Here is a 12,670-nt window from a genome sequence, read left to right as displayed (position 1 = left end):
TGTCTTCCTGTATGCCGTGACTGGGATTGGGTCTGTTATGGTGAGATCTAGTCCTGACTCCCAAGGAACCTGTCTGGGATTTTGTGTTTTCATGATGTCTTAGGGCCCCTGTAAACCTCACCATCCTCCAGCCTTCCTTCTGAGTAATTATTGCGTGTTGCTCAGAAAAACCTGTTTCTCTTATAAAGGAGGAAGTTGGTGACACACGCAAGTGAATGTGGCTGTCCCAGTTTCCCAAGCGAGTAGTTAGTGGTCACAAGCGCTCATAGAAGAGTCTGAGGAGAAAAGAGCAGGCAGTCCTGACTGTCTCACTTCCTGTCCAGATGCACTGTGGTACTGGTGTAGTGATGGGGTCAGCATGCTTTGCCATGAGCAGACATCCACGGGGGTCAAGACAGAACTACATTTTGTGGGGGACAACTCCCCTGAAGTCATGGCTGACAGTCTTATTGGCATTTGGAGCCTGAGAACACAATGGTGTAGTTCAATGTCCATAGAGACTGGGAGAAAACCTTGAGGAATATGGAGGGCACATAAAAGATAGAAAGTCTGAACCAGGCTTGCAGATATGGTGAGCTACCGTGAGCATGTTGCCTCCTGAAGCCAAGGCGAGCGATTTTCTGTGAGACTGAGGTGGCTTTCCCCACGGACTACCTGGTAGAACTCTGCTCTCTCCTGGCTAAGGTTGTTGCTAGCCTCACACAGGCCAGCCTGCACCCCTGAGCCATCTTATAACTGCTAGTGTATGGGGAGAGAGTTCACCTGACAGACAGCTCCTATGTGGCTGTGTCTTTCTGGAGAATGGGGGGCTTCTACCAAGAAGATGGGAGTCAATTCAAATAGGAACCCAACCTCTCACCCTAGACTCCCTGACACACTGACTCACCACTGAATTGTCTCTCCAAGTGAGCGGCAGGGTGGTGTGTCCTGGAACCTAAGCACAGTTGACACTATTGCTTGGATGGGTGCTATTGGCAAGGACGATTTTTGTAGCTAATGCTGGAAGTGTGGCAATCAGAGAAGCCGCCAGCTGTCTCACTTAAATTCTTAGCTCTCGTTCTCTTTTTTTAAAATCGTTTTGCTTACATAATCCACCCCCTTTTTATTTTCTAATTCTCTCCTTGCAAAGCTGGCAGCAGAGGGGAAGGGCTGGGGTGGATGGGGTAGCAATTACACATCAGTTTGGGGAGCATTTACATTTTGCAATTACAATTTAAAAATAAGTCTCGTTAATGATCTCCACGTGTAAACGACAAACCTTAACTGACATACATATTCTCCTGGGTCTGCCTGCCTGCCTCCCTGCCACCCCCCCCACCAAGCTCAGTGGAGGCAGAAGTTCCCAGGGAGACACAGAAGGGGCTATGGAGGCTAGCTTAGATCTAAAGGACAGTGAGAGCCATTATTGTGTGCCTGAGGTTGGTTAGAGGACACAGGTGGATAATCAAAGCTAAGGGTAATCAAACCAAGGGCTCCGGTGTCTGCTCCTGCTTCTTCTCACGCTGAGTGTTGGCTCATGCCTCTGAGGTTCAGAGACTCATGGCCAGTCTCTATGTCCTTAGGAGGCGCACCATCAATGCTCAGAACTGGAGGAAAGGGACACCCTCTCCCCAAAGAGCAGGTGTTTTCCCAGGTGGGAACTTTCAAAGTCCTGTAGGGTAAACATGAGTTCTAGCCCATCCCCGCGGTCCAGTGGAAGAACCCAGGCAGTGCTACCCTGTGCAAAGGAGCTAGTTCCCTGTTCAGACTCCAGAAGGTAGCAGCACATGTTGTTCCCTCGGTGGGGAAGGACATGTCGTGTCGATGGGAGTCCTTTGATTCCGCGTAAACTCACATTTGAACTTGACCCAGCAAAGGCTCCGTTCCTAGCTGCGCTATTTGTTGGCTGCAGGACTTGGGCAAGCTCTAGAACTGGGTCTTTTATCACCATGGCCCCTTGTTCCCCTCTCCGCTCTTCCCCAATCCTTCCTTTGCTCCCTTCCTTTCTCTTTTTCTTTCTTTTATTTTTTTTCCAAGAGAGGGTTTTCGTTTTGTAACCCAGGCTAGCCTCCATCTCCTTCCCTAGCCTCCCAAATGCTGGAGCTACCTATTACAAACCCAGCTCATCATTGTCTATGTAACTAGAACAGAAACCTCTCATAGGGCCTTCACGGCAGTGACCTCACACAGTTCTGGTGCCTGGGAAATGCTCAAAAACTGTCACCTCTTGTCAAAGACCCTCTCTAGCAGTTCCAAGGAACCTTCTTTCTATACTGAATCTGTTTCTTTCGAGCTATCGTGAATACTAAGCAAAAGGGGCTTTGGCCTGATTTCTCCAGGCTTCTCCAAGCCACCTTCCTACTGGCCACTCCCAAATGCTTCTCCTCTTCTGAAAGTTTTTCAAGAGCTCAGCATCAAAGTCCTAGTCTAGGTTTCCACTGTTGGCTAGATGCTCTGCCTCCTCATGTGCAGTTCTCTTTCCTGGGCACTCCTTGGGCTGGTGGCCCTTCCTTTGCATCATCTGTCTCTGGGCCCCATGTAAGTCTAGGATCTGTGAAAGAAGAGCATGAGCCAGAGGCCCTTTAAGAAGTCATTCCTTAGCTCCCCTCCACCCAATCTCTGCGTAGATGCCATTAGTCTTCCAGGCAGCTCCACTTAGGTCAGTCTGAGCTAACACTGGCAGTCAAGGGCTCACAGTTTCTGCAAGTCATGGTCACACGCACCTGCAATCTCAGGACTGGGGAGACCAAGGCAGGAGGATTGTCAGCTTGAAACCAGCCAGGGTTACATAGTAAGACCCTGTATCAAATTGATAGCAGTAACAATAACAACAACAATAATAATCCTATATCTGATAGGATTTTTAGTGTATAGTATTATATAATATATAAATCATACTATATATTTATATAGATGTAAATCTTAACAGTGTAAAACAGACAAAAATAATATATAGTAGCATATATAATGCAATATACACAATTCTATATGATACTATATATCATTTACTATATAATATATATTCTATTCTATTAAATCATATAATATGTAGTATTATCTATCATATATGTTACTCTATATGTTACTAGTATATACATTAGAATCCTAAGTTCATGTCTCCTTTGTCTTTCATCTCTTTTTATATTTTCCCTTTTATTTTTGTGATTTTTGAGGCAGTTTCTTTCTGTAGCTCCTGGCTGGCCTGGAAATCATTATTGTAGATCAGGCTGGTCTTGAACACAAAGCAATTTTCCTCCCTCTACCTCCTGAATAATATCTCAGGCAGGCATAATCCACAATGCTTGGCCTTTCTCTTTCAACTTGATGGCATTTCCTGTTCACTATAACTTTATTTCTAATAAAATAAAACTATATACTCTATATTGTGATTCTATACACTATTATGGGTACATAAAATGTAATACTTTTAAAATGTTTTGGATTCATTTATTTTATATTTCATATGTATGATTGTTCTGTGTGCATGTGTGCATGTGTACCATATGCACGTCTGGTGCTCTCAAGACATTGGCTTCCCTGGAAGTAGAGTTAAGGATGGTTGTAAGCTGTCCCGTGTATGCTGGGAACTGAATCCGGGTCCTCTACAAGAGCAACAAATGCTCTTAACCACTGCCTGAGCCATCTTTCCAGCTCCAAATATAATGCTTTAAATACTATGTGTAATAATTTTTATTATAGGATATATATAATATATATATAGATATATAAATAAAATTTGCCTGAGCATGGTAGTACATGCTTATAATCCCAGCCCTCAGGAGGCTAAGGAGAGGTCAAGAGTTCAAGGCCAGCCTGGGCTACATAATGTGACCAGACCCTGCTTCAAAAATGAAAATGTAATGGTACACGCATTTAATAGCAGCACAGGAGGCTGAAGCAGACAGATCTCTGAGTTCCAGGCCAGCCTGGTCTACAGAGTTGAGTTCCAGGACAGCCTGGGCTACACAGAGAAAGCCTGTCTCAAAAAACTAAAAAGAAAAAAAAAGGAGAAAAGAAATGCTGTATTTAACAGTATAATATCTGGCACTATATGTAAAGCATATTATATGCCATCTCATACCGTGTGTATATAGTATAGGGGTAGTATATTATCTACATTCTTTACCTGGAGACTTAGAAGATTGGCATTCTGTTGCGTAAGTGTAGTTACCTCTAGATTCTGACTGGAGGTTGTTTAGAAGACTGAGCTATGCTGGGCAGCGGTGGTCCATACCTTCAATCCCAACACTCGGGGAGACAGCTGAATCTGAGTTCAATACCAGCCTGATCTACAGAGCTAGTTCCAGAGGGCTACACAGAGAAACCCTGTCTTGGAAACAAAACAGAACAAAATAAAACAAAAGGACTGAACTTTATTGGAAGGCATTGAACCCACTGTGGACTTGGAAATGTCACTCGGCCACATAAGCTGCTTGTGTGTTTTGACTGCAGGAAAGAGACAGATCCCCAGGGTCAGGAGCACAGTGGTCTATGACCCCCTCCCGGTCCCTCTGGATTTCCCCCTTCAGCAGTCATGCCTAGTTGCTCCTTCTTGTGCAAATACTATCCTCCTCCCCGCATTTCCTTATATGTTGTAATACGCAGAATTGTTGGTTTTGCTGGAATATCACCTCTAGATATGCTTTTTCTGTATTGCTGAATGGGAATTGAGGTGAGTTCTCACTGACTTCATCTACACCCTTGGCTGACAGTCTGGCTGAGCTCATCATCTTCCTTTCACACTGAGAAGCACCCTTGGTTCTGTGCCTCAGGTCTTCATGATGCTGCTCTAGCTTATTCTCTGCCTGTGAAGATCCATGGGAATTGTGGGCTCCATTCTTTTTCTTTGATATATTTTATGTGCATTGGTGTTTGCCAGGAGTGTCAGGTGCCCTGGAACTGGAGCTACAGACAGTTGAGAGCTGCGATGTGGGGTGCCGGGAAGCGAACCTGGATGCTCTAGAAGAGCAGTCAGTGCTCTTATCTGCTGAACCATCTTTCCAGCCCTCTCTTTGGGGGTTCAGAACTGGTATAGTTTGGGACCTAAAGCTTGCTTTGCTTTTGTCGTTCTTTTCCCCGGTCCATGGGATCCTCTTGACTCTGAAGTTACTTGTTTGGCTTCAGCTCAGGGAAATCTTCATGTATTATTTCTTTACCCTTCATTCCCTACCTCCCCCACCCCACCCTACCCCCACTCCCTGCCTCATAGTCTGTCTTCTCCAGAGGACACACCCATTGCTCACACATTGCCAGGAGCCCAGTGGTTGGTTACTGAGTCTGCTATTTGGGAACTGAATTCTACTGACCATCCTATAGCCAACTTGCTGCTTGACCTGAGCATCAGAGAGGAAGGAGCCTTAGCTGAGGAAATGCCTCCAGGAGATTCAACCCATGGTGGGTGGTACCACACCTGGGTTGGTGGTCCTGGGTTCTTTAAGAAAGTAGCTTGAGCAAGCCGTGATGAACAAGCCAGTAAGCAGCAGCCTTCATGGCCTCTGCATCAGCTCCTGCCTCCAGGTTCCAGCTCTGCTTGAGCTCCTGTCCTGACTTCCTTCAGTGATGAACAGTGACACGAAATTGTAAGCCAAATAAACCTTTTCCTCCCCAACTTGCTTTCCGTTTATGGTGTTTTGTCACAGCAATAGAAACCCTAACTAGGACACCCCACCACCCCCTTTTTTTAAGCCAACACACATGCATACAGCTTTTGTTTAAGAAATAATCCTGGTGGTTCAAGTCTCCCGCTGGGATCATTTTCTCCCTTGCACAAATCCCAGGACAAGGACTTTGAAGGTTGGCTTTCTGAGTGCCCCAGAGCCTCTACTGCTCTGACCACATACAACTAGCCACCTCAGGAGAAGAGAGCACCGAGGGGCCTGCAGAGATCGGCATCCATCCATCCCTGCTTTGGTAATTGATGCCCTTGAGGGATGTCATCTTAAATGGCGATCCCGTTTACATTTTTTCCACCCTGATGACCTTCCTCATACAGCTCACTTTCCCTGCCTACCTAGGTCACCCTGCTCCGAACAAAATGAGTCAGGATGCTTACTTTTCTTTACCTTCTGCAGCTCCCAGGAGGTTGGTGTCTGTTGTAAGTCAGAGCCTCTTAATTGGTCCTTGAGGACCAGTGGGCAAAATTATCTTCTCCACTCTTTCCTCCACCCACTGGTCCATGCCCTGACACGGGGGAGGCTTATCTTCTAGGGAGAAAGAAGGGGGGAAGAGAGGCACAAGGTTTAACTTGCTGAAGGCAGAGCCCGTTCTTTTCCATCGACATCATAACGATAGGAAATTAGTCGTCATCGCAAAGGCTCCATGTGAGCTGCACTCCTCAGACAAGTTGCTAGTGTTCAGAGAGTCTGCTGCCAATATGAAACACGTCTCCGGGTCTGATGCAGCTGGACGGGCAGAGCATGACTAAAGGTTTCCCTGGGAGAAGCCAGAGGCCTGCAGACTCCTTCCTAAGGCTGGGATAAAAGGGAAGGGGATGGCAGGAGGAAGCTAGGAGCCAGTGGGAGGCAAAGCACAGCCCAGTGATCTGCCCTTCTGTCTAACAGCTGCCTGCTTTAGAGGCTATGAGGAAACACACTATTGCTGACCTCCGAAAATGTCTCTCTCAGCCGCCCATGCGGCTGACTACCCGGAGTCTCTCTGAGCTGAGAAGGAAGGAGAAAGCTCAGGAGAAAGGCACAGCAGAGGGAACTTCTGGGGAGAGGCACGGCTAGAACATAGGCAGATGTGGCCAGAAAGGGTCACTTCCTAATTACTGAGTGCCCTGGCTTAAAACACCTAATATCGTTGAACGCCGGAAAGAAAGAGACAAGAGTCTCTGCCTTTGGATCGTTTAGAATAGGGACTCTTCTCAGTCACTGCGGATGGTCCTGGAAAACCTTGGTGGGGTGGCAAAGAAGGCTAACTACAGGGTTCCCCTTCCCTACTCTACCCAAGCCCCAACAAAGCCCTCGGGTTCATATTGACATGGAGGCACCCATAGGACCTGGATCATGGTAAGTCAGAGTTCTGGCCTCCAATGGTTGCATGTACAGTCAGGAACAGGCAGCCTGCAGCTTGAGCCTACAGGATGTGTTTTCAGAGTTCCTCCTAGACCGGGAAATAGAGCATCAGGTTCCCAACTATGCATTGCCTCTGAGATGAGACGCAGTCTTCAGCCAGACACTCATTATCTCGTGTTCATTCTTTGATTTTCTTCTTTCCCTTCCTAATTGAGCGCACAGTCCAGTCAGGGCAGGAGACTCCGGATCTGCTGTTTCCAACCCACTAAATGCCTTCCTTCCTTGTCTCGGGTTTATCATGTTACAAGACCTCCCCACCCCCAATTCTTATCTCTGGTATCAGCACTTTCTTTTTTCATCTCTTACTCATTCATTTTTCTATAAAAATAACAAGAGCAGAATGCAATCAAATATTTGCATACATTTAGACCAGCCCTGCTTGCTGCCAGGATAACTGCACCAGCAGGAAGGAGCAGCAGGGAAGAAGCAGCCCCACTGTGGGAAGGGAAGGGAAGCACATGCATTAGCTGTCAACCAAAGGCAATATGCTACACACAGAAGACACCAGCATTCTCCATGGACTGCGTGAACATCAAAGGGCAGCCTCAGTAGAGGGCCAAGTTCAAGATGGCAGCTTATTCTCATAAGCACTTTGCCTTCTCTATGCTGGTCTCCTTTCCTTTCCTCCTTCCCTGTTTTTCTGAAACATTCCTACTCGAGGTAAGGGCACAATAAAAGGTTGTCGCTATTTCTTTGGTGTTACTGTCTTACCCTCATCAAAATTCATGATGAGGGAAGGAGCCCACAAACTCATTCTTGCTGGGCACTACATGGCAGCTAGACCTAAAGGGCCTCAGGTGTGTTAGTTTTACACTTTAACAATAAGCCAAAGAAATGGATCTGTAGCCATCCAGGTGTGTGCATGAGAAAGGGACCTGTGAACTCACGTTGCGTACACTTTCAATCTCACAAAAAGTACCTAGCAAGTGGCAGCTGTAGCTGTGAGCTTGTCTCTGCTGGGGGAGCAAAGACATCACTAGGCAAGAAAGGACATGTGGCAGAGAGGGGAATTTTTGATGACTTGGAATTGTACGAAGCCACCTGTCCTGCTGTGGTGTCCCAAGTCTGACTGTTGATGCGGGCCAGGGGCGGAACGGAAAGGGAAGGGAGCCTTCATGGTCAAAGAGTGTTTGGAGCAAAATTTTGATGAAGGAATTGACACAGTTGTGAAATACAGAATACTGCCCTAACTGACAAGAAACACAGCAAAAGGTGCAGGGCACACATCTTACAGGGACAGAGGACATGTTTGCCAGAAGGAGTATGAGTCCGGGCCCAGGAAGAGACTCACTTCCCCTCATATCAGAGCTGGCATCCTTCTCCCTCTGTGGGCTGTTTCTTGGGACATCAGTTACGTAGAGTCAAGGCACATGCCCCCATTCTAGCCGCAGTGAGGACCGAGGTGGACTCCCTCTGAACCAGAGCAGGGCACCCGCTGCTAACAGCAGGACAGCGGATGGTCATAATTTAGAGCCCAGCCCAGAGATCAGTTGTTTCCAAAAAGTTGCTTCTCGATCATTTTGGTTTCCTAGAGATGAATTTAAAGACTTGGGGCCAGGATCATTCAGTCAGAGAACACAGGTTAGTGCTTCTTAGAGAGGAAAAGGCCTGGCAGACTCTCTGAAAAGGCTCTGGCTCCATGGGAATCTGAGATCCACCGAGTAATGGACTTAAGAGGCTTTGAAGTTCCCTGCTCTAGTTCCGGCCCTTCCCTGCTTCCCCTCTCAAGTTGGTGGACCGCCCTCAGCCCTCAGACTAGTCTAGAGAGGCAGGCAGGGCACCAGGGAGGTAGCTGCCTGGCTTCAATCATCCTGGATCCCCAGAATCTGAGCTGTTTGTCTCTGTTGAGTTGGGAGCCTCAGGGGCCAGGCCTGCCTGTGTTGTTTTCTCAGCTCTGTTCCCAAAGCTGCTGTCAGCTCTCCACAAATAATAATAAACCTGGGAATCGAGCGCGTCGAGGGGGACTTTGTCTTCTGAGTCCCCGGGTTCATCTTTAGACTTGTTTCTCTCCATGTGTGCAGACAAGAAAGAACACGTGGTGGGATCTCAGGGGGCCAGGCTTGGGTCTCCCCCATGCCCTGGCAATCTACTGTCGCCAACACCCCGTGGAAGAGCTGAAGGGCTCTCCTCTGTCACTAATCACTGGAAGACACATGGTTGCATCCAAAGCCTCGGGCCCCCTCCTTCGTGTGTTCCTCTCTTTCTCCCACCCATGTTTGGGTAGACTCACTCACAGAAGGCTGGAGATTTAGGGAGGAGGGGGACAAGGTGTGACAGGGCATGACTATGGTCCCAGCAGCTCAAGAGAGAAGCCCTCATTCTGAAGAGGGAGGTGCTGAGGGCCCTGAGGAGGCACTGTGACCCTCAATAGTTTCCAGAGAGCCTTCATAGACCTGTTTTAAAACAAAACAGAAAGTTCACAATTCTATCTTTGGGTAAGAGGGTTGGTTGCCTTGGGGGGGGGGGGGGCAGGGATCTGGTCCCGTGGCTTCCATTTCTGAGTACAAGAGAGGAGTGTTTGGGAAAAGGGAAATTTCTGTAAGTTGAATACTGTTGACAAAAACAAGGCCCAGCTTCAGGGAGTGTAAAGTTTGAGCGGCACCCCCTTTCAGCAGCCTAACCCATCAGAAAGGTGGGAACCACCTTCAGCTTCCCAGCAGCAAGGAGAACAAGCCTCCCTCCTGGGACAGCGCTGAGAGCACCGTGTTGCTGCCTCCTTACAGCAGACGTGCCGCCCCCCTCCCCGCCCCACCCAAACCACCCCTTTCTGGTTTTGTGTTGTCGTTTTATTTTGTTTAAAGGAACCAAAGGGAGAGAAATTGCCAAGTTGTAAAGTGCTTAAAGGAGAGATGAGATTCTTCATCAAAATGCTAAAAGCTGGAGGGGAGAGTAATGTGCAAACTCTTGCCTGCTATTTATGGGATTGATTCTCAGATCAAGAAGAGGCAAGCAGTTGGATGAAAGGAATTATTGTTAAGCTCCTCGGTAGGAGGATCTAATGGACAATTGCTGCTATCAGGGGGAATTAAATTGCTGTTTCAGTTTGTAAAATATATCAGCGGCTTTTTGAAGCCAGGGAAGGTGTGACAGCTAGGCAGCGAGGCAGGAGACAGAGGCTCCTCTGCTACTCCGCTGAGCTGGTACCAAGTGGGAGCAGCTGAGGAAAGGGGCTCTGGCCCCTGGTCTGTGTTTTCATGTCATGCTGAAAAATGGCTGAACTGGAGGAACAGTTGGAGGGGGCTGGGAGCCAGCGAACTCTGAGCCCCGATAAGATGGGACCTCTGTGAGTTACAACCATGTCCCCCCTAGTAACGGAGCATGACAGTAGGCCCTTCGGTGGGAAACCTGGCCAGACTGGGATGCAAGGGAAGAGAGTTTTGTTCACTGAAGAGTGAGGAGGGTGCTGAGGGCGATGATGAGGGCCTATGGTTCTCAGTAATTCTCAGTGCTCCCGGCAAAGGCTGGGGCCTAACCCAAAACCATGATTAATCAAATTCTTTGCCTTTTGGAACCAAGGGATATGGAGTGGAAAAATAGCACTCCAGAACTGGCTTCTAGAACAAAACTGGTGCTCATCTCTCGGCTGGGTCGTAAAGGGCTGCTCAGAAAAGACTCATTGGTCCACTTACATGATGACATATTGTTATCCCAGACAAGGACAAGCAACAAAGAGGGCAGTGGGGTGGAGAAAGCTGACCTGTGAAGGGCCCTGGAAATAGGACGGCTCCTCGGGGTGAGGAGCCAAAAGGAGGTCTGCGTTACTCATTTGCTCCATGAGGCACTCAGGGTTGATGGAGGAGAGAGGGAAAGGGATTTTCACATCTCTTAAGGAATCTGCTGCGTCCCCACTCTGCTCCCTGGAGGCCAGCGTCATGATACCAGGGCGTGACCCGGCACCACCTTCCATGTAGGAAACCCTAGAAAGGTAGCAAAGGAATTTTAGCATGATGAGCTATAGGTGGCCAGAGGGCTCTGTGGGTCTTGTCGTTATCGCTGCTTCCTACTCAAGTCTGTAGATGCAAGCAGGAGCCAGAGGGGCGTTAGAGAAGTGGGCCTTCTGACTGTGTCGTTCGGCAAGAACCTGGGCTCTGGGCCAGTTCCAGTGTGTGTCCCGGGATTAGGGTAACTGTAGAGCAAACCAGCCTTAGGCAGGACCAGACCTGAGAGCAAGCCCTAACCCACACATCCTTCTCTTAGTGATATGACCACAGATCCTTTGCCTGGCTTCCAAGAGCCACTCTGGGCTTGACCTGACTAAACAAAGGACCGCTGCTTTGCCACAACATCCTGAAATCAAAGGGAGCAGGAAGTAGTATCTGCTAGTCTCTGGCTTTCACATCTCCAGACTTCAGGTCCAGAGTCTTCCTCCCTGCTTAGCAGTGTTCTTATGAGTCATCTTGTACAGTGCATTCTGCAGGGTTTGATGTGTTTGGTGAGCTGTGATAACTCACGGGTCCAGGTCCTGGGGTACCTGTCTTTTCCAAGGATTCTCCAGCTCCCATCATAAAGACCCTGCATGTCTCCCTTCTTTGAAAACATTTCAATCAGGAAAACTGCTCAGATGTAAAGTCCCTGTTCACATGTTAGAACTTTGTAACCATTGGTTACACTCCATCCTCCTTCATCCCTCCACTGGCCGCAGACTTGCCCCTGTCCTGTTCATTGTACTAACTCCAGGCATCCAGGGACCACAGCGTTCCTGTGGACACTCAGCTTCCAGCGTGTGGTTTCTAGCCTTTACTGAGTTTTACAGAGACCTAGGGAGAGTGGTGTGTGTGTGTGTGTGTGTGTGTGCGCGCGCACGCGCACGCGCGCACACTCATCTACATGCCTGCGTTTCTTTAGATAAATCCACAGAGTCACATGAAATCAGTGACAGGTTGACACCGTTATTTCAAGATTCATCGCTCTGAGTTGCCAGCAGAGGAGACCTAGCCAATTCCTTCCCACCAACAACACTTTTTTTCCAGGCATAATTTATAGCACTGGGGTGAATTTGTTTCCAAAAGATGAATATCACACTATCAGCAACAGCTGCCTCTCATTTTTATTTGTTTTTAAATTTGACTCAAAGTCCAATTCTCTATACACATCCAAAGCTGTAAATCCTGAGGAGACTGATTACTTGATTTAGTAAACAGGTTATATTATATAATGCAATAAAGAGAGGGCCCTACAACGCCGCCTACAGGTGGCTTCTGGGAAGGGAACTGGACTGGAGTCTGTCACAGGGGACAAACCTTGTTGCTGAAGGGAAAGAATGGTTGAGGCGGCTGCCCCTGAGGGAGAAGCTAAAGCCAGCCAGGTTACTAACGCAGCCCGTCGGCCCCTCCTACTGAGTCCACAGTGTTATTCCAGCCTCCTGCAAATCTGTCTAGACATCAGAACCGCTGGTCTGGGCAGCTGTACAGAGAGGGGAAGACTTTGGGGATGCAGGTGGAGAAATAACCTAGGAGTCTATGGGCTAGGATGTGGGAGGGGTCCGGTTTTGCTGGCCCCAGGACTCTTCCCCCACCTCCACTTGCAAGTGAACTGGGGGAGGAAGAGGAATGGGGAACTGACACTTGGAAAGAAGCTAAAATGCAATTGGTGCCATTCAAATCAGTATATATATA

General features: G+C 48.1%; 1 protein-coding gene across 5 annotated transcripts in view; it reads left to right on the top strand.

Annotated features, from left to right (window-relative positions):
• Pknox2 (PBX/knotted 1 homeobox 2) overlaps positions 1–12,670 on the top strand; it is a 268,228-nt gene that overhangs the window by 175,089 nt on the left and 80,469 nt on the right. The gene's annotated exons all lie outside the window — the stretch shown is intronic.

This window comes from Microtus ochrogaster, chromosome 5 (assembly GCF_000317375.1).
Source record: "Microtus ochrogaster isolate Prairie Vole_2 chromosome 5, MicOch1.0, whole genome shotgun sequence".
In the NCBI taxonomy this organism is placed as follows: domain Eukaryota; kingdom Metazoa; phylum Chordata; class Mammalia; order Rodentia; family Cricetidae; genus Microtus; species Microtus ochrogaster.
Note: the sequence above shows the minus strand (reverse complement) of the source record. Positions and strands in the feature narration are given on the sequence as shown.